The sequence below is a fragment of the Sprattus sprattus genome, assembly GCF_963457725.1.
Source record: "Sprattus sprattus genome assembly, chromosome: 10".
NCBI classification, from domain to species: domain Eukaryota; kingdom Metazoa; phylum Chordata; class Actinopteri; order Clupeiformes; family Clupeidae; genus Sprattus; species Sprattus sprattus.
Window position 1 is genome coordinate 26,511,275 of NC_137908.1, and position 20,431 is coordinate 26,531,705.

The 20,431-nt window shown below is 40.8% G+C and overlaps 1 protein-coding gene across 3 annotated transcripts in view; it reads left to right on the forward strand.

The window, feature by feature from the left end:
* The first annotated feature begins 12,123 nt into the window (after nt 1-12,123).
* The window catches only part of r3hdm2 (R3H domain containing 2), a 63,167-nt gene continuing 54,859 nt past the window's right edge, over nt 12,124-20,431 (forward strand). For all 3 annotated transcript variants that reach the window (XM_080846176.1, XM_080846177.1, XM_080846178.1), the window contains exon 1: nt 12,124-12,302. The gene's annotated coding sequence lies outside the window, so the exon portion shown is untranslated. The remainder of the gene's footprint in view (nt 12,303-20,431) is intronic.

A 20,431-nucleotide genomic window follows, 5' to 3' on the forward strand; every position in this document is an offset into this window, starting at 1 on the left:
TACACAAGGCAAACAGATTTCGTACTTGTCCTCCATCCTGAAGGGTTTAATGAAAAACCGTGAAAACATGGTCTATCACAGCCCAAATCTCATTAGAGATTACCATTCTCCTTCTTCTTTGTTTTCCTCCACCTCCTTCTTCACCTTGTCCTCATTCTCTTCCTCCTCCTTGTCCTCCTCTTCCTTCTCTCTGTCCTCCTACTCCTCAACCTCCTACTCCTCCTCCTTGTCCTCCTCTTCCTCCCCCTCTCACTCTTACCCCTCTCCTTCTCTGGTTGTCGATCTTTTCAAAGTTTTCAATAGTTTACCAAACAAAACAGAGGCTCAAGACACTTTTATGGTGCAGTCCTCACTGCAAATTGTTCAAAAGACCTGAAAGTTTAGAGATTTGACTATTTGTGTCTTGCAGGTTGATGCTTTGAGATTTTACTTGAGAAGTGTGGGCAACAACAGAACTTTGTGTACAGTGTTTTGACAACAATGTGATGTGTAATTGACATCAGTGTGTTCACAAGGAAAATCAGAGTCTAATGCAGATAAGGGAGTCTTAAGTATTTCCCACTTGGGGCGAGCGATTGATACATGACGTGAAGGTTGTGCAGATTGTGCCGAATTTTCGCTTTTTACTTCTTAACAATAGTGAAAAACTGTAAGTTTCCTCCACATAAATAGAAGTTTTGCTACTTTTGCCATGTGCCCCTTGGCCTTCTTTGGGATGAAATGACATTCTGCAACAGGTACCTCTTGTATAGGAGAAATAGTCCATCTATCATCTCTTGGAAATCAGGTGATGATTAGTTTTTTATGTATGTGATTGAAGAAGGTTTTGAGTTTCACCTCAGTTCACATTCATCTCCTACTTTCTCTATTATCACTCACAAAAAACAAACACTGTTGTCTAATTATGGCACAAAACTGGTGATTTTTATACCACATGAGGGTCACCAGAGTTACGCACCAATCAAGGTGAAAGGTCACATGAGGAATAATGTTTTCTTCAGTCATCAGTCATGACGCAGTTACAGTTTTTTTTTTTTTTACAATTGCTAAAACACATTCTTGAAACAGTCACTCATTTTCTCTAAACTCTAAACACAAAACCTCATCTTCAAGCACTATTTATAAAACCTCTGAATCCTCTTGCAAAATGAAACTTTTGCCTCAAAACAGTTTTATCTGTGCTCAAAATCAAACACTGCTCTCAAATCATAAACAAAGTGATCAAAATGATATACACTTTCAAGCAGTCAGTAAACAATACACCAAAAAATAGAAAACACATTGTTCAAAACATATACAGTAGTTCTCAGCAAGAAGTACATTTTATTTATCTCAAAACAAATTTCATATTTATCATTGTCTTTTGATGAATGAAAACATGTTCTCTCATAGTAGCTATACAAATGTATCAGAAATTACTACTTTGCTTTGCTCTAATTTGTGTTGGGTTCTTTCTCCTTCTTGTACCCCTATAGTACTGTACCCTGCATCTCACTATTCACTCTTGTTCTTTGTTGATATGAACCTGCAACCAGTCAAAATCTATTGAGCAATCAGTACTGTTACTGTACCAAATAGTCTATAGTCTATAGTCTGCTAAACTATAAGCACAATTCTCTGCTTTAGACACATATTTCAATTGTTAGCCGCACTTTCTTCAAAACACAACACACAATTCTCTGCTTTAGACACAGATTTCATTTGTTAACCACACTTTCTATAAAATACTAAACCATCCTCTCTACTTTGCACAGTTTATCAATGCCAAAACCTCCTTGCTTTCAGACAAAACACACTGTTATTCAAATGACAAAACTTCCATTTCCAAAGCTGTTGTGCAATTTGAAATCAAAACTTTAGCTCCTAGTTTGGAGAACAATTTATGGCAACATTGAAGTGAGTGGTGATCAGAGAGGCAAAGGAGTGAGAGTAAGAGGAGGAGGAGGAGGAGGAAAATGATGAAGAGGAAGAGCAAGACGGAGAGTCATTACTGTATCTCTGATGAGATTCAGGCCAATGTGTTCAACCATGTGGTCAACATGGGTTTGACCATGCAGGAGGCTGGCAAGGCGGGCCAGAGGGTTCAACCAAACATAAGCCGATTCTCCGGACATTCAGAAGAGAGAATGGGTAAGAAACACTACTATGACAGTAAAACACTAGTTTGAATGCCTTATCAGGAGCATTCTTGTATTTACTGTAGAATATTTAACATTGTACTGTATTTGTAAAATTATAAACAAATACAAAGTGCAACCATTGATGACCAAGACATATTCCTAAACATCAATACAGTGAGCCTAGCCACAGTGGACCATGTTCTAAGGCAGAACACCTCGAGAATGAAGCAGGTGTACAGGGTGCCTTTTGACAGAAACTCTGATAGAGTCAAACAATTACAGTATGATATGACTATGTGCAAGTAAGTCATATACGTTTCCACAACTGATTACGTCCTATCAGCACAAAAACATTACTGTACTGTATTGTAATCCAATCAAATGTTACTGTATTTTCAGATGTTTCACAAAACAACAATTGTCGATATTGTCTTGAGCAAGAACAGGATGCAGTCTAGTTTTTTTGTCCTTTTCTATTTTACATTTTTCTTTCTTTTTTTGTTGACTGTATCAATATCCTATTGTTTGTTCTGTGTAAATCATCTACACATTCGGTTGTGTTTGCTCTGATGTAAAGGCTACAGCACTTTTGAAAAAAAAAGAAATCTTTACTGTAAGTCGTTACTGTTTGTGAGTTGTTTTATATTTGAGTTAAAACTGTTTAATTCTGCTCCTTTTCTCTTAAATGAACTACATAATTACTTTATAACAGCCCAACAGGGCAACTCTTTATTAACTCACTGGTACAACCTACGTGCATCTCTCACGTTCCACTCTTACTTCAGGTGTCACATTCCAACCTGTCCGTGTGAACACAATTACTATAGTAACATCCTTTCTCTTTTTTCTTTTTTTCTTAAAACTCTTTTTCTGACTCTTAATGAACTGTCAAAAATACACACAATATAAATCATCTCTGAATGACAAAACTCATTACTGTTACAGTGAAAACTAAACTTATTTAACTAGAGTGATATTCCTTGTTACCATTCACACATACTAGCTGCAATCAAATCACAGATCAACATTGTAAATTCAAAATGAAAAGTTCTACAAACTATGTCCTATTTCAGTCTTAAACTTATAACAACCCACATTACCAAAAATGTTATGCTTTCCTCAACATTCTTTCTTTAGTCCCCCCAAAGTCCATGAGTGGTCCACAACTATTTGTTCACAAAGTCTTTGTAGCGTTGTGGCGTCACCACTGTGCGACCAGCCCTTGTGGTCACCGGTAATACATTGCTACCCGGTGGGTTAGTGTCACCCGTGTCTGTGTCTGTGTGTGTTTCAGGAACAGTCTGTGGAAGAACAACCACAGTCTCCATGTCCATAGACTCACTGAGGGTCTGTCCGTGGGCACGCCTGAGGTGTATGCGATTCCTCCGCAGAACACCCCCAGACTGCAGCTGGACTTCGTAGGATCTCACATCTACAGCCCTGAGAACTTTGCCTAGTCTCCAGAGATAGTGAGATCCAAATGGCTGTATTCGCACACAGTCCCCTGGTTTCAATGGGTCCAGATCTCTGGCAGATCTGTTGTAGTAGTCAGACTGGCGTTTTTGGTTACTGCGTAGTCCTTGATGCACCTGTTCGACTTTTGGCTGCAGAAGGCTTGCTTTTGTTGGCAGCAGTGTTCTGGTGCGACGACTGAGAAGTCTTTGTGCTGGACTGGTGTCCAGGCCTTGTGACAGTGTGTTACGGTGATCTAAAAGAGCAAGGTAGGGATCCTGTCCAGCCATTTGCGCTTTGTGAAAAAGTCTCTTGGCTGTTTTGACAGCTGATTCTGCTTTGCCATTGCTCTGAGAGTGCCCAGGTGACAAAGTCTTATGCAGGAATTCCCACAGTTCGCTGAATCTGTGGAATTCTCGCGATGAGTATTGTGGTCCGTTGTCTGAGATGACAACATCAGGGATGCCTTGTCTGGCAAAATGGGCTTTCAGTTTCCTTATCACAGTTGTAGATTTTGTGTCTGAGAGATAATCTATTTCCCAGAAATTTGAATAGTAATCTACAGTGATGAGATAGTCCTTGTTGTCAAAAGAAAACAAATCTGTACCTACTTTAGCCCATGGTCTGTTTGGCATTTCATGTGAGATCAGTGTTTCTCTTTGTTGCTTATAGTCCACTGACCTACAAATGTCACACTTGGCTACATAGGTCTTGATCTGGTCATTAATGCCTGGCCAGTATACGCACTCTCTGGCTCTTCGTAGGCATCCTTCCACCCCAAAATGAGAGGAGTGTAGACGTTGCGTGATGTCTCTCCTTAGCGCATCAGGTATGACAACACGTTCACCCCGAAACACTATTCCATCTTGGTGACTCAGTTCATCCTGGAATGAACAGTATGGTCTGATTTCGCTTGGTGTCTGTCTTGTCATTTGGCCATCTTTGTTGTATGGTTTCAATGAGTTTCTGAAGTGTCGAATCCTGTGTTGTTGCAGAGTGGATTGAACTGAGGCTGTCCGCCGAGATGGGTACATGCTGCAACATATTAACAGTCTCTATTTCAGCTTCCACTGAGCCAAAGGATGAACACTCAGGTAGGTACGCTCGGCTCAAGGTGTCTGCTAACACCATATCTTTTCCTGGTAAGTAAACAACATCAAACTTTTGAATACGCATCATCATTCTTTGTAGTCTTTTTGGTGCACTCAAAAGTGGCTTTCTCACTATGTTCTCTAAAGGTTTGTGGTCACTTTGTACAATTACCTTGCGTCCATACGTGTACTGATGGAATTTCTCCAAACTGAAAATCATTGCTAAGAATTCCTTCTCAATTTGGGCATAGCCCTTCTCTGTCTGTGTGAGTGCTCTGCTTGCGAATGCTACGGGCTTACCCCTCTGGACCAGCGCTGCGCCCAAACCAGTGTCTGAGGCATCACACTGCACAGTCAATTCCTCCTCCGGGCTGTAGTACTTCAGCACTGGTGTGTTTGAAATAGTCTCTTTCAATTTGAGAAACGCCTGGTCATGCTGCTCTGTCCACTCCCATTCAGCTGCCTGAGTGGCTGACAGTGGTCAGAGAGATGAGGACAGAACTTAGCCAGGTAGTTCACCATACCCAACAGCCTCTGAACTGCTTTCACATCTGTTGGCTTTGGCATTTGTTCAATGGCACGTACTTTTTCTGGATGTGTCCTTACACCATCCGCTGTCAGGAGATGTCCTATGTACGTAGTCTCTTTTTCCTTCAGCTTGAACTTGTCTGCGTTCAGTTTAATGTTCTTTTGTCTGCATCTATTCAAAAACAGTCTCAGTTTCTCATCGTGGTCTTGCTGTGCCATTTCTTGTGTCTCACCTTGTCCCGTAATCAGCACATCATCAGCAATGATGTACAGACCAGACAGATCCTCCAGCGCCTGTGTGAGCTTACGCTGAAAGACCTCTGGTGCGGGGCTGACCCCCATTGGAAGCCTCAGCCATCGGTTACGTCCAAATGGCGTAGCAAACGTAGTCAGAAAACTTGACTCTTCATCTAATTTTACATGCCAGAAACCACCTTTCACATCACATACTGTAAACACTTTTGCCTTAGCTAGATCTGGGAGAATGTCCTCAATTGTCTGCAATGGGAGGTGACTACGCTTCAGCGCCTTGTTCAAGGGTCTTGGATCAATGCATATCCGTAGCTTCCCATTCTGTTTTTGGACAACAACCATTCCATTGATCCAGTCTGTGTTGCATTCTACAGGTGTGATGATTCCTCTGTGCTGTAGGTCTTGAAGTTCAGCCTTTAGTGGTTCCATCATTGCTACTGGCACCCGCCTCTTTGGCAGCTGCACAGGTTTCACCGTGTCGTCAATCTCCAGCTTGTATTTTCCTTCAAGGCAGCCATCACCCTTGAACACGTCAGCATACAGCAGCTTGTATCTGCTCCATTGTCCATTGGCCCCTTGTTGTCTTAATTTCTGGCACTGTTGTAAGTATGCTGTCAATTGCCATAATATTTCCGTAGTGCACTTTAATCTGCTGCATGCCCTCACTGGCTCTTTTGCCAAGCAATGGCACTGTATCTCCCTCATCCACAACTTGGAACTCCAACTGGTACAGCTTCTGGTTTCTGGGATTTCTCAGCTTCAGTTTGCATTTTCCCAGTGGCTTAAGCTTGCTTTTGTTGTACATCACTAGCACACTCTTTGTGTTTTCAATCTTTGTGTTTGAATCAAGCAGATCAATTGGAATTATGTTACAAGTAGCACCACAGTGTATTTGAAATTTCACAGTCTGTTTTCCCAAAAGCATTCCAGCAAAAAGCTGTGTGTTGAGTCTTCTATCAGAATCTACTGAACTCACTGTCTCAATCTCTTCTGCAGTTACACAGAGGAATTCATCAAACTCATCACTCTCGTGTTCTGCTACATGGTGCACTTGTTTCTTTCTCTGTTCCCTTTCTCTTGGTTGCTGACTTGCTTTACATTTAGCTGCAAATATATTCTCTTTGCCACACTTTTTGCATGTCTTACCGTATGCTGGGCATTTCTGCTTGCTTCTCTCATGTGTTTTGCCACAAAATTTGCAGTCCACTTTATCCGCTGGCTGTTGGTAGTGCCCTGGTCTCTGTATTGCATGCACCTCCTCCACTTTAGGTCCGGAGATGGTTTTGACATTCTGGCGCGACAACTCCGAGGCTCTGCACAACTGAATGCATGTGTCGAGCGTCAGGGTCTTCTCGCGGAGCAACCGCTCCCTCATGCTGACATTGTTGCCTCCACACACAATCCGATCCCGAATGAGCGAGTCTCTTAAAGTCCCAAAGTTACACGTCTTTGCTAACACTTTCAGGTCCGTGACATAACAGTCTATTGCTTCACTCGAACCTTAGTTTCTCGAGAAGAAACGGTAACGTTCCACGGTCTCGTAAGCACTAGGGTTGCAGTGAGCATCCATTTTATCAATTATGTCCTTCATCTTCCGATCAGACTTTGCTGTCTTACCCATGAGCGCGTCCAACAGCTCTCTCCCGCTCTCACCGACGAGATAGCTGAAAAGTTTGACAGTCCCTAATGCTAATGCTAATCCCTAGACTTACAGTATATTAATACTCTCCTAACGTTACTTTAACTGGTCAAGTCCGTGACCGCTGCCACCATGTTTAATTCTGCTCCTTTTCTCTTAAATGAACTACATAATTACTTTATAACAGCCCAACAGGGCAACTCTTTATTAACTCACTGGTACAACCTACGTGCATCTCTCACGTTCCACTCTTACTTCAGGTGTCACATTCCAACCTGTCCGTGTGAACACAATTACTATTGTAACAAAAACATTATACAGTTACAATATTTTACAACAGGAGAAAGCGTACAGTAACACTGGAGATGAAAAGGCATAATACTCCTGATAAGGCCTTCATACTAGTGTTTTCCCATTTCATAGAAGTGTTTTCCATTGAGCACATCAGTGTTCAATCAATGCTTAGAATGTCTACTCAAATAATGGTCTGTGTTTGTTGTTTGAAAACAAAATACTAGGGATGCACGATAATATCAGCAAGACATCGGTATCGGCAGATGTCGGCTTCAAAACTTAATTATCGGTATCTGCAGATATGAAACATTTCTGCCGATGTACCTGGCCGATAAGGTGACGTGTAAATTATGCGCACGCGAAGCAAATGTTTATGAGCGTCGGCTGTGTGGCAGTAGCCTACTTCACAGTATCAGAGGATGATGACAAAATGCCTATTTGTCAGAAAACTTTTCAGGAGAAGGAGGAGGAGATGCAGCTTGGCCATAACATAGGTTGCATGCATATATGCAGACCTCCCGCGTGCTTTACAACATTACCTGTCACGCTAATAGACGTTAATAAGTTACGGAGTTAGCTAGACAACACTAGCTTGTTAGCTTGCATGCAACGTGACACCAGAGAAGTTGATGATACCTCATTTCACGGGATGAGAAACGTTATGTCACAAGCCCACGCTATCTGTACATGGCTCACTTTTGCATTTATGGAAATTATACAGCTAACTTGGCAATAACGTTACATAGATAAGTCTAGAAATCCTAGAAGGGACGTTATTAAACTGTAAGTCAGTTAACCAAGGTTAGCTTGCAAAGTTAGCCAAGCATGCTACGTGACACCAGAGAAGTTGATGATGCCTCATTTGACGCGATGTGAACAGTGGTGTCAAAAGTAAACACATTCGTTACTTAAGTAAAAGTATTGATACTGGAGTTTAAAAAGACTCTGGTAAAAGTTGAAGTATTGACGTTACCTCTTTACTCAAGTAAAAGTAAAGTAAGTACAAGCAAAAAAGTACAAGCTCTAAAATGTACTTAAAGTATAAAAGTAAAAAAGAAAAAAAAACATTTAAAGATAAACTAGTTGGACTTAATATAATTGACACGACTGTAAGAAAAAAGAAGCTTAATTTAATAGCTGATGAGTGCTACATGGAGCCCAAGACATGGTAAAAAATATAATAATGCTGTCAAAGACAACAAACTAGAAGAGCATGTTTTTCTCAAACTTTATTGGAATTCAAGTAGACCTCCACCCCATTTGCACATTCGTCTCTCATCAAGTGCCTTTGTAACTAGGTTCATAGTCTTCACATATTCTGCCAGAAATTCAAGCTTGACAGGAGTCAAATAAAAAACTCAAAATGTCATATTTAATTCATGGAACACTTTCAATTCAATAACAAACCAATTATGTAATGCTAATCATCTGTAATGAGGGTTAGTAGATATACTGTATAGTGTTTAAAAGCTTTTCAATTCAAAGTGAAAGAATATAGATATAGTTCAGCTTTAAAAATGAAAAGGGGCAAGTACATACATGGGTATTTTTAGTGCACTGTAAACAGCTGTAATGGCCTTTTTGTACTAGTTCCCTTAATTTGTTTTGCTTTGATTTTTAGAAAGTTACCGAGTTACACTGTATAATGTATAAACCCCATTATTGTAACTGAGAAATATGTCTGAGGATCTGCACGGTGTCTGAGCCACCTATCTAATGTTAGCATGCTACTAGCTGTTAGCAATTCCTACGTGGTTCTTGGGTTCGAAAAGTTTGCACCGCATTCTCCATGATCCTTTTGCTCCCGACGATTTCGAACAATTCTTTGAGGTAGGGCCAGGGATGTGGACGGTTTTGCTGTTCTCCATCGCCACTACTGTCTATCGTCTTCAGACCCTTCAGACATCTCGCCAGAGTTGACATCTCTCTCTGGCACTGCCATTGACGCGCGTTGTATCATTTGTTCGCCGTTGTCTTGTTTTGCGTCCAAGAAGATGGATAGCCCTAACCAATGAGTTTTATGGGTTTCTATGCTTCATCCAATTACGCTCGAAATCAGTATCTGGATGGCGCCATTGAACTGTATTGGATGGCGGACATTTGAAACTTTTAAAAACAAAACCGGAACCAAGAGTAACGAGCCTCATTTAAAAATGTAAGGAGTAGAAAGTACAGATAATTGTGTTAAAATGTAAGGAGTAGAAGTAAAAAGTTGCCAGAAAAATAAATACTCGAGTAAAGTAAAAATACCTAAAAGTTCTACTTAAGTACAGTAACGAAGTATTTGTACTTCGTTACTTGACACCTCTGGATGTGAAACATTATGTCACGAGCCCACGCTATCTGTACATGGCTTACTTACTTTCCATATATGGAATTTATACAGCTAACTTGGCAATAACGGTACATAAATTAGTCTAGAAATCCTAGAAGGGACGTTATTAAACTGTAAGTCAGTTAACCAAGGTTAGCTTGCCAAGTAAGCCAAGCTGCATTTACAGTGTGTAGTTGTTCAAGTTCAAGGAGGTACTGTTCAAGTATGAAAATTGTGACGTGAAAATATAAATAAATCTGCCATATTTGAAACCATTTCAGTTTCAAGAGTGAATGTCTATTTCTAAAATTATACAAATCAAGTCTGTAATGTCCTGTATTTACAGCAATACCCTAGCATAATAACAGATTAATTCTAGTACAGGAGAGACTTTTCAATAGGCCTAATTAAAAAGCTGAGGTGTATCAGGGGTTTTTCTAGAAAAAATTCACAAGGGGGAAAACATCAATGGCGAGGGAGTGTAGCGACCAAGCGGGGGGGAAGGTGTGGAAGAGGGCTTGTGAAGGACCAGTATGTTGACTCGTATAGTAAGGCCAAATTCCTCAAAATGGCCAAGTTACCATAGACGTAGAACATTACATACAATGTAATGTACATAGAAAACAAATAAAATAAAAAAAACATGTACTTCAGGAACCTGCTGGAAGAACACTTGAACAAGAAACATTATTTATTGGCTTTACTCACTCAAGTAGTAAAACAAATACACAACCTCATACAAGAGGAACTGGTTGACTTACCGATCCAGGCCAATCAGGATGCTCCTGAGGCACACATGCACACTGCCTCATGCACAGTCTCTAAATCCCTCGTTGTTGTGCGCTCGCTACACAGATGCTAACGTGGTTAGGAGCACATCTGTCTCCTGTGCGCGGTCTTGCTCACTCGCTCTACATTCCGGGAGATTTTAAGTAATTTGCGGGCATCAGGGAGTCGTTATCAATATGCGGGAGACTCCCGGAACTTCCTGGAGACTTGGGATGTCTGCAATGTAATGTAGTGAATGTGCCACGCAACTAGGCAGCGCAGCAGCCGTTTTTTGTAAATGTTAATTTGTTTGCGCTGGTGTGTTTTGTTCCTCGGGGTGACCCATAACTTTTCATGAGTTCTGAGGTCAGAGATGCGATGAATGGGACTTAAATGTGTGTGCTACATGAACGAGATAGCTGCTTTGCTGAATATAATAAATCTCGCCACCATTAAGAAACCTCCTCCTCGTCTCCCGTGTCGAATACTTTGGACACCCAACCACCCGCCAACATAGATCAAATACACAAAAACAACACAACGCAGAGTTTCAGCGGGCCGTTGAATAGGCTAAGTGGAGAGAGAGAGGGTTACATATATATACACTACGTATTTCACAACCAACATGGCTGCGTCAAAGGCGATGAGAGTCGGAACAACAACAAGCATGGGAGTTGCGTGAAATAGGACAATTGTACCCCTTCTTACCGACATTTTGCCACGTTTTTCGTATTTGTGGAAATATTTCGCTGCATGCTATTTTCCTGGCATCAATTTGATGTATTTAAGGAAGAATCGATCGCTGAGGGAAGGCTTTATGCTGGGGATTAAGCTAAAATCCGAATTTCGACAAGGAGGCGCAGCGCCCCTCTTTCCCGGTTTAGATTAACCCCTGGGTGTATATATCGGTATCGGCCAAAATGAGCTTGTAAATATTGGCATAGGCCTATCGGATATCGGCTAAAATTCAATATCGTGCATCCCTACAAAATACCCTTTTGAGGTGACATAATAGTGTTTTGAAACCAAAGTGGCCTTTTGCAGGAGATATAAAGGGTTTTGCATTTTGTGTGGTTTTGGGATTTGTGTTTAGAGTTAAGAGAAACCGAGGCATGCTTTGAAAAAATGTGTTTTAGGAACAGAGAAAAACTGTAATACAAGAACTCAGAAAAACCTTACACCTGCCGAGACAGACAGGAATGCATTAATGACGTAAACGCCAAACACAGAAAATAATGACAAATTGGTTATAAACCGAAGCTGTGTGAAGTTGTGTTTTTCTTTTAAAAACTTTGATGTTAATGCAATTTCATGTTTAGAAGTTTTTAGTGGTCGTGCGTTTTTCTCTTGACATTTCGGTCCCTCCCACGAGGTCCTGTTTTTGACAGTCGGGAGTCGCGGTCGAGTAACAAGACTCAGGCACGTTAACTAGCCATTTAACTGCATTAGCTAGCTAGCTTGTCAGTGACAGGGTGCTAAAGATACCATTCATTATTTTTGCAAACGGGTGTGTGACAGGGATTACATTGCTGGAGGGATTAAATGATACACTTAAGCATTTAGTTTGAGTATGAACCGACGTTACACTGCATAACGTTCTAAAGCTGCTCCGTGTCTTCTCCGGCTCCACAATAGGCTAGCTAATTAGCTTGCCAAGAGGCTGGCTAACAGTTTTAGCCCCGAAGCTAGCTGGCTAGGTAGTTACGTTATTGTTTTTTTTGTGCGCTGCAGACCACAGCACCTCTGCTCTATGTGTGAAGCAGTCGACCACCAGTGACGGATCCCGACCTTTGGGAAGTGGAAATTGTCTTTTTGTCTTAATTGCATGAGCGCGCACTGAAAAGGTAAGTGTTCGTCTTATTCGCAGTAAATGGTCCATATCACATAAATGTGACAGATAAAACGATAGCTGACTGTTCGCTAGCGGTGTAGCTAGCACCTTTAACCGTGGTTAACACGAAGTATTTTCATTTCGATGGCTTGCTAGCTAGCTTGATATGGTTTTAAATAGCGCGCTCATGAAGGCACATATAGCAAGCTAGCTTTCTCTCTGCCATTTTAACTAAGGTGTTCTCTTCACTTATAGCGATGGTTATATTTAAAGCCAAACCTTCGAACTGACGCTTCTACGACTGTGTAATGTTACTTGGCAAACTTATTAGCGTTTTTTTCCACGGATAACGTTTTTGAGATGTTAGTTTGTCACATGGATGTGTCAGGTTTGGTTTTAGTACGCATCGGAGCTAGGTGGTCTACCGGTTGACCCATTCATTAACGTCGTAATTCATAATGCCAAATTAAATCTAGGAACCCCATACTGACGTTAAATCTTTACATTTTATCAGTAAACCACCTGTCTTACTACATGTATTGCTGTGTAGGCGAGTAAAGTCAACGTTAGATTATCCAGTGTTCTTCTGCATCTAACGTTTAATAAGTTAATGGGTTGTCTTATTGTTACGCATATTATCGTACTTTTTTTGACTTACGTTAACTCTTTACGAAAGTAACAAGACGGTCCTAATATTGGGGTAGAAACGTAACTTTCCCGATTCACTTCTATGTGTAGATGCCCATGGCCGTCTGTCATTCACAGACAGTCTCCGGTCTTTTTATAGTGTCACTGTTGCCTCCTTGATTTTGAAATACAAAGTCGTGTGTGGCAGGCTGAAAGTCGAAGGTATAGTAGATCTACATGTTGTCTGTCATTGCGGTTATGTCAACAAGTGGCCACATGGGTGTGATGCTTAGGGGCGGTCATGTCATCTTCCTACTCGCGTGAAGTGAAACGGTAAGAATTTCGTGCGTCATGCCATAGTTTCACAAGGGTATTGCAGGATCTCCCATATTCCCAGCAATTCACTCAACTAGTCTGCTCTCACAAACAAGCTGTCTTAACCTTTGCACGTTATTTCTCTTTATTACCATGCCGACTAACTTACAGTATGCTGGCTGATATCAGCTGTGGTTGTGAACATGAAAAAAAAAAGTCACCATAGGAGACCCTTTTTTGTTTTTTTACTAACTAGAACAGAAATAACAGTGACTCCTCCAACCATTAAACCATATTTTTTGTGGTGGGGGATTGTTGTTACCTGCTGCAGGGGCTACTCAAAACCTTAACTGCCTAACTCCATCCTAAATGGGACAAATAGAGAAAAATAAAGTACCACAAAATGGTTTCTTATCAAGACATATCTGAGAGACCTTTTAATTGAGATGAAGAGTCGAGCCTGTGTTATTTTGAGTCTCAATCACTTCTCACGGTGGCTTCAAAGCTCGTCCTGAGGAGTTCTGAAATAGGATCATTCATACGTCAAAATCGTATGCTCATTGATGGAGGATTTGGTCTATTCAGGTGTGTTTGCTGAAAGACTGTACATTGATGAGAATTGTCAGCAACAACCAGTGGCTGTGCTGTCTCTGGCACAGAGCCTGGGAGTTATCTGCACGGTGAGAACATGACAAGAAAACATACACCCTTTGCAGAGATTTCACAGTGTATTCTGCTGAAACACTGTGGATACAAACTTAATTAATGAAGGTGGCCATGCTAACAAGCAGTGTCAATCCAATTAGTTGAATCTGCTTTTTAGGCATCATTAAACAGAGGCTTCATGCACATTCTAATCAGAGGTATCTGTAACCACCTTACCTCCCTATGAAAGGAACAGCCTTCTAAAAACACACAACCAAGCTCACACACATGACATCTTCACCCTAACATCAGCAAAAAGGAATTTCAATGATGAGAACATGGAGTCTGACTGAAAGGGTTTTGCCAGACTAATCTGACATGAATTTTTGTAGCAGACCATGCTGACCTCCTCGGGGGAAACCGGAGCAAAAGACGCTGGTGTTCAAGCATGGCTGTTTTGAGACAGTTGTATCTTTCAAGCAAGTATAGGTTTTCTTTATAGCTTTCAACAGTTTTGTGTCTTGATCAATGACCAGCACAGTTGCATCACCTGATACATATATAATATATATATATATATATATATATATCAGTGTTTCCCACAGAAATTTTGGAGACTATGGGGGGGGGGGGGGGGGGGGGGGGGTGGCGCGCACATGTCCGGCCGGGGGGGGGGGGGGGGGTTTGGATGACGCGCGGCAGGCGCATGTTTACCGGTTTACCACTTTGGGGGGGGGGGGGGGGGGATGTTTTTTCGGCCTAAAATTCCTGATTTCGCAGGAGCTTCCAACTTTTGGGGGGGATAAAACCTATTATTTTTCCTGTGACCCAGCAAAACTAGGGGGGTCTGGGGGCATGCTCCCCCATAAGAGTTTTTTTTTAAATAACCTTTTAAATAGTGTCCTCTAGTGGGTTTTAGGAAGATAAATTAACAAATTGAGATTTAAAATATGGCACAAATATTTACATATTGAAGAATAAACATATCCTAGATTTTGTTTGGGATTTGTGTGAAGCAAGAGCACCCTGACCCGGGAGAGAAAGCTTAGGAACAGCTACTACACTTTGCCTCCACATATTAATGTGAGGCCTCCTTCTCTGCAATGACTGATCAAAACAAAGCAGAGAAACAGACTGTGCCTGGAGAAGAGCTTGGTATCAGCAGTTGCCTCCCTTTGTTTTAGGAAGAGAAATGAACAAATGTAGATTTAAAATATGGCACAAAAATAAACATATTGAAGACTATAATGGTCTAAAGGTGCTCATTATAGTTAATGTCAGATATCCTCTGTTCAATTTTCAAACTCTCCCTCACTATATTACTTTTTTGATCGAGCAATATTCCATGACACCTGATACGATGCCAACGTGACCGTTTCAGAGTACTTAGCCGAGTCTGTTTCTCTGACTGATGTATCAAAGAATGTACCTTGGGCTTGCCCAGCTCTGCTTTTAGGAACTCCTGGGCTATGTTAGCATCCAAGTTCAAGGCTTTAAAATGCGACCGTGACGTCTGCATATTAAGCAAAGGGGTTTTCCATTTCGGTCCGCAAATAATTCCTCCCATTCAGGCAAGAACGCCCGGTGTTCATATTCATACATTCGTTTAGCTCTACGCTTTGCTGGATCCATGGCATTCTTTCAGTAGCTACCGCTAGTCTGGCTAGTAACTCTCTGAGCCTGGTGCACACATTAGAATGTTTCACTTTGGAACATTAACGTTACTTGAAGACATCTCTCAAGATCGAGTGATGACAAAATATACATGAATAAATACCCCCATTCAAATCGGACAGCTTTTTGTCTTTATTTCCAAATATATTGCGAGCAAAATATGCATTTTAGATGGTTTAGATGGCCGGCAACTACTAACTGCTATCTTATCTTCAAACAGAAAGTAACGTGTGCGCATCGGGGCAGAAGTCCGCCTTGCGCATACAGAGAGCAGAGGACAAATGTAAACGCGCGATCATCTAGTGACAAAAATGACATGCCGTTGTGCAAATAAGATAAATAACACTAAGCTATTTATTGTGGTTAATAAAATAACAAGCTATAGAGTATAGACCTGTTTTATAGGAAAGGTATCCTTAACTGACTTCCGTTGTGATCTGGCGCTTTATAGAAAATTAAATTGAGCAAAGTTAACCTGACCTTTCAGGGGGGGTGCCGTTTGGGGGGCGGGGCGCCCCCCTTATACAATGGTAGGGGAAACACTAACATATCTCAACAGTGTTTTGTTTTCGGCACAGTCGCAGGCAGACAGCCGAACTTCGTGCTTTCATGCAATCCCAATGAGAGCGACACGAACTTCGTCTGAGCAAAAAAAAAAAAAAAAAACTTCATGTGCACGCAGAGACTATGGCGGCCGAAATTAGACTATGGCGGTGCGCCATAGTCTCGTCAATGTGTGGGAAACACTGTATATATATGAAGTTGGCATTCTGTGTTTACATGGAGAACTGACCCATTTGTATTTTTTGTGTCACTTGTCTCCCTGGCATGTTAGCCTCCTTTTTCTTATTTTGTATCGTATGAAGAGGTTAGAATAGCATACGGTAAGTGTTCAGGAGTGTATCAAACTTAGACCAGGACTCTTGATTGTTGCTTATTCTGATGGGTAGGTTATAACATTACTTTGTGGTCACATGAGTTCATTCACAGTAATGTCAAATCTGACTAAAAGAAGTTATGAATGACACTTTTCTGTGTTATCACTAGAGCACTTTGTCAGACGTTTCAGTGCAAAGCCTGATCTTTTGCTTTTGTGGACTTAAAGTTAAGGTTTGTCTAGGTTCTTGCGGTGGGCAGTCATCTTGTAGGCTTTTTCATCACTGCGCGCAGTCTATAAATCATTATCAACTTTCTTGAGGATAGGTCCTTGGTTTGAAGAATGGCTTGCCTTTGATAACTGAATAATTAAAACATTGGTGTGCAATTATTTATCCTAAGTTCAACGCTCTACGGTGAAGCGCCTTTCTGTCAGGCAAGCTAGCTGTATATCTCACAGGGTCCATATGTTGGCAAAGGCAAACTTAGCTTGCAGCTGATTTTGAGGAATGTTTTTCAGTGATGTGGTTATCCATTTATTTGGTTTTGAGCCTAATTGGTTTTTGATTTCAAAAGTAAATGTATGTGAACTGTAGGTCTACATACAGTTTTTTACAATGGCTAAAACACTAAAACCCATTGGCTGAACAAAGTTCTCAGTTGCCTGAACTCCTGAAGCTAATTGTGCAGTCTGTTGTCAATACCTTAAACTATTTCACACGGTAAAACACAATTTGCAGGTCTCACTTAGACTTTTCAGCAAAACTCTAAACACATTATCAGTCTTAAAACACATTCTGCACTCTAATTCACATGTCATCCATACTGGTAAACACAAGTGGCAACAATCAAATACAAATAAAGAACAAATGTCATTGATTGAACACAACCACTCAAAATTGATTTAACTTGTATCAAATGATGTGACACAACCAATATGAGCCAGTTTAGGGAGCAAACAGGTTGTTGAAGATGGTAAGGAGAAAGTCTGAGAATGAATAGAAGAAACAATGTGAGGGGAGGAGGACACCACGTTGACTCCTTTGATTTGTCTCCCTTTTACTGTGGTAGTGTATACTGTAGTAGGCCTACAGTGCATTGTAGGCTGTATAAGCACAATAAGTAAACAAATTGTATGGCCCTGAACATTGTTCTTTCTATTTGGTACAGTAACAGTACTGATTGCTCAATAGATTTTGACTGGTTGCAGGTTCATATCAACAAAGAACAAGAGTGAGTTGTGAGTAGTGAGATGCAGGGTACAGTACTACAGTATAGGGGTACAAGAAGGAGAAAGAACCAACACAAATTAGAGCAAAGCAAAGTAGTAATTTCTGATAAATTTGAATAGCTACTATGAGAGAACATGTTTTCATTCATCAAAAGTCAATGATAGATAAATATGAAATTTGTTTTGAGGTAAAAAAAAAAATGTACTTCTCCCTGAGAACTATATGTTTTGAACAGTGTGTTTTCTATTTTTTGGTGTATTGTTTACTGACTGCTTGAAAGTGTATATCATTTTGAACACTTTGTTTATGATTTGACAGCAGTGTTTGATTTCGAGCACAGGTAAAACTGTTTTGAGGCGAAAGTTTCATTTTGCAAGAGGATTCAGAGGTTTTGTAAATAGTGCTTGAAGATGAGGTTTTGTGTTTAGAGTTTAGAGAAAATGAGTGACTGTTTCAAAAATGTGTTTTAGCAATTGTAAAAAACTGTAATGTACAATACAAAAAAAAAAAATCATTTTTAGAAGCTTCATTCGCCTTATTCATACGCACCGCCATTTTGAAACGAAAACGAGGCTTGGTAACCCAACCGAAGGTCATTCTCTACGATACGAAGAGTAATGATGGACTGAAAATGGAGCACTTATCTTCTCCCCTTGCCCCATATAGCTGTAGCTCTAGAGTATTTTTTGCAACTCACCGTCAGCAACATGTTTATTTACTTGGCTAGCTACCAAATGGCAGCTAAGTTATACTGTCAGAATTGCTAGCACGAATAAGTCAAAAATGAGTAAAATAACAGGTGATTCATGGCATATTTTTTCTCTAACCGGGATGATCTTGTAAATAACAATGCTTTTGCAGTCAGAAAGAGAGTGAGTGACAGGGCAAGTGTGAGAGCGAGAGCATTTCGCTCCATGAGAAAGAATGAGATCCCCTACATGGTCAAGGTAGCTAAGTTAGATGCAACAGATGGGAGGAATTGCTAAATCGCTAACGAGATATTAGCGGCTAAAACTAGCCTAGCGAAACCAGTTGAAATGTGCTGACTTTGACACTATGACAAACTAGTGAGTCAAAGACTTTCCTAACACAGTCAAACATCAAGCACGTGCAACACAAGACGGCAAATAAACTACTTGGCAGACAGTAGTAACCTGGAGTCTTAAGGCAAACGTACATAACGCAGTAATATGCCTACGGACCCTGGTATGGCAATAGCACAGAGGCCATTCTCCATATTTAACGTCATTGTAGCGCCCCAATTTTTTAAGCTGTTATTTTAAGGTTACATTGCCAACCCTAACCTTTACCCTTAAGTACAATTGCTAAATACTGTTACTTTAAGGCAGGGGTCGGGAACCTTTTTTGCCTTGAGAGCCACTTTTACCATTTTTTTTTTATCTCAGAAGAGCCACAAAAAGACAGTTACAAGAAAAAGTTTGGATATTTAACTAACAGTTTTTTTAATACATTTTCTACTAGTTTTAAAAGTTATTGTACTAGTAACTTGAAATGTAAATGGCAATGGGAAATGACAGAAGTTAACAACGTTACAGCGTAACAACGACATGAAGTTAACAACGTTGACAACACAACACTCGAAATTGAACATTAGGCCTACCAGAGATTAATGCGACTTCTGGTGCTGCATAGACTTGCTGATGGCCTTGTAGTCTGGCTGAGGTGAAGCTTCATGCAAGCATTGAGGCTTTCGTCGTTTAAACGCGAGCGCAGGTTCGTCTTTATATTTTTCATATGTGAAAAAGATTTCTCGCATGCATAAGTGGAACTGAACATGGGTAACACAGCAATACTAACATATTGCAATGTGCGATATGTAATGGGCAGTTCATTCCAATTTTTTAGAAGCAGTTCGTCTTGAGATGTAAGCTTTCCCATGTCAGTCCACTTTGTGTTCGCTCGCAAGCTGTGCTCGCTGACGTGCGATTCCTTCCAGCTGATCGTTCAGTGATTTTGAACTTGCCCACCCAGATGCCAGACGAGGTCAGGTCGGCAACCTCTATTTCAAAATCGCCGATAGAAACACCAGGGATGCACAATACGTTTTTTTCCTTTTCGATATTTTTCTCTAGCCTATCAACTTTAACAATGGAAGTTTTCTCGTTGACGGAAATGTAGGGAAATCTGTGATTTTGTAAGATATTGGCATGGCAACCAGCCGAGAATGTAACAATATTTTGCAGGCTATGGTTACGGAGTCAAGAGAGGTCGAAAGTTAAATTAAATAACTCAGATAGACCTACGTATTTGCCACGAAGCCTTGTAATTTTAATATAACTAGTATTGACTGTTATTTAAGCCTTCTACTAGGCCTAGGCTGATCCCTTGATTTCACGTTTTTTTTCTCCGTATTTTTCTCCAACCCATTTCGTCCGAGAGCCCCGGCCGTCAGCAAAAGAGCCAGTGGTGGCTTGCGAGCCATAGGTTCCCGACCCATGCTTTAAGGTATTAGAGTTCCTTACGTTCAGAGGCTGTTCAAAGGTTCTGAGCTTCTACAGTATTTTGGCACACACATTCCATGTTTGGTGCATTTCATAATAGTCAAGTAAACACACATGATGCTGACGGTGAGTTGCAAAAAGTAATCTATTAATACTGCGGTTATAGGGGGCAAGGGCAGAAGAATTGTGGTCCATTCTCCGTCCATCATTACTCTTTGTATAGTAGAGAATGACATCCGGTCGGGTTTACCCAGCCAAGCCTCGTTTTCGTTTTCATTATGGCCGCAACGTGAATAAGGAGAATTCGTCTT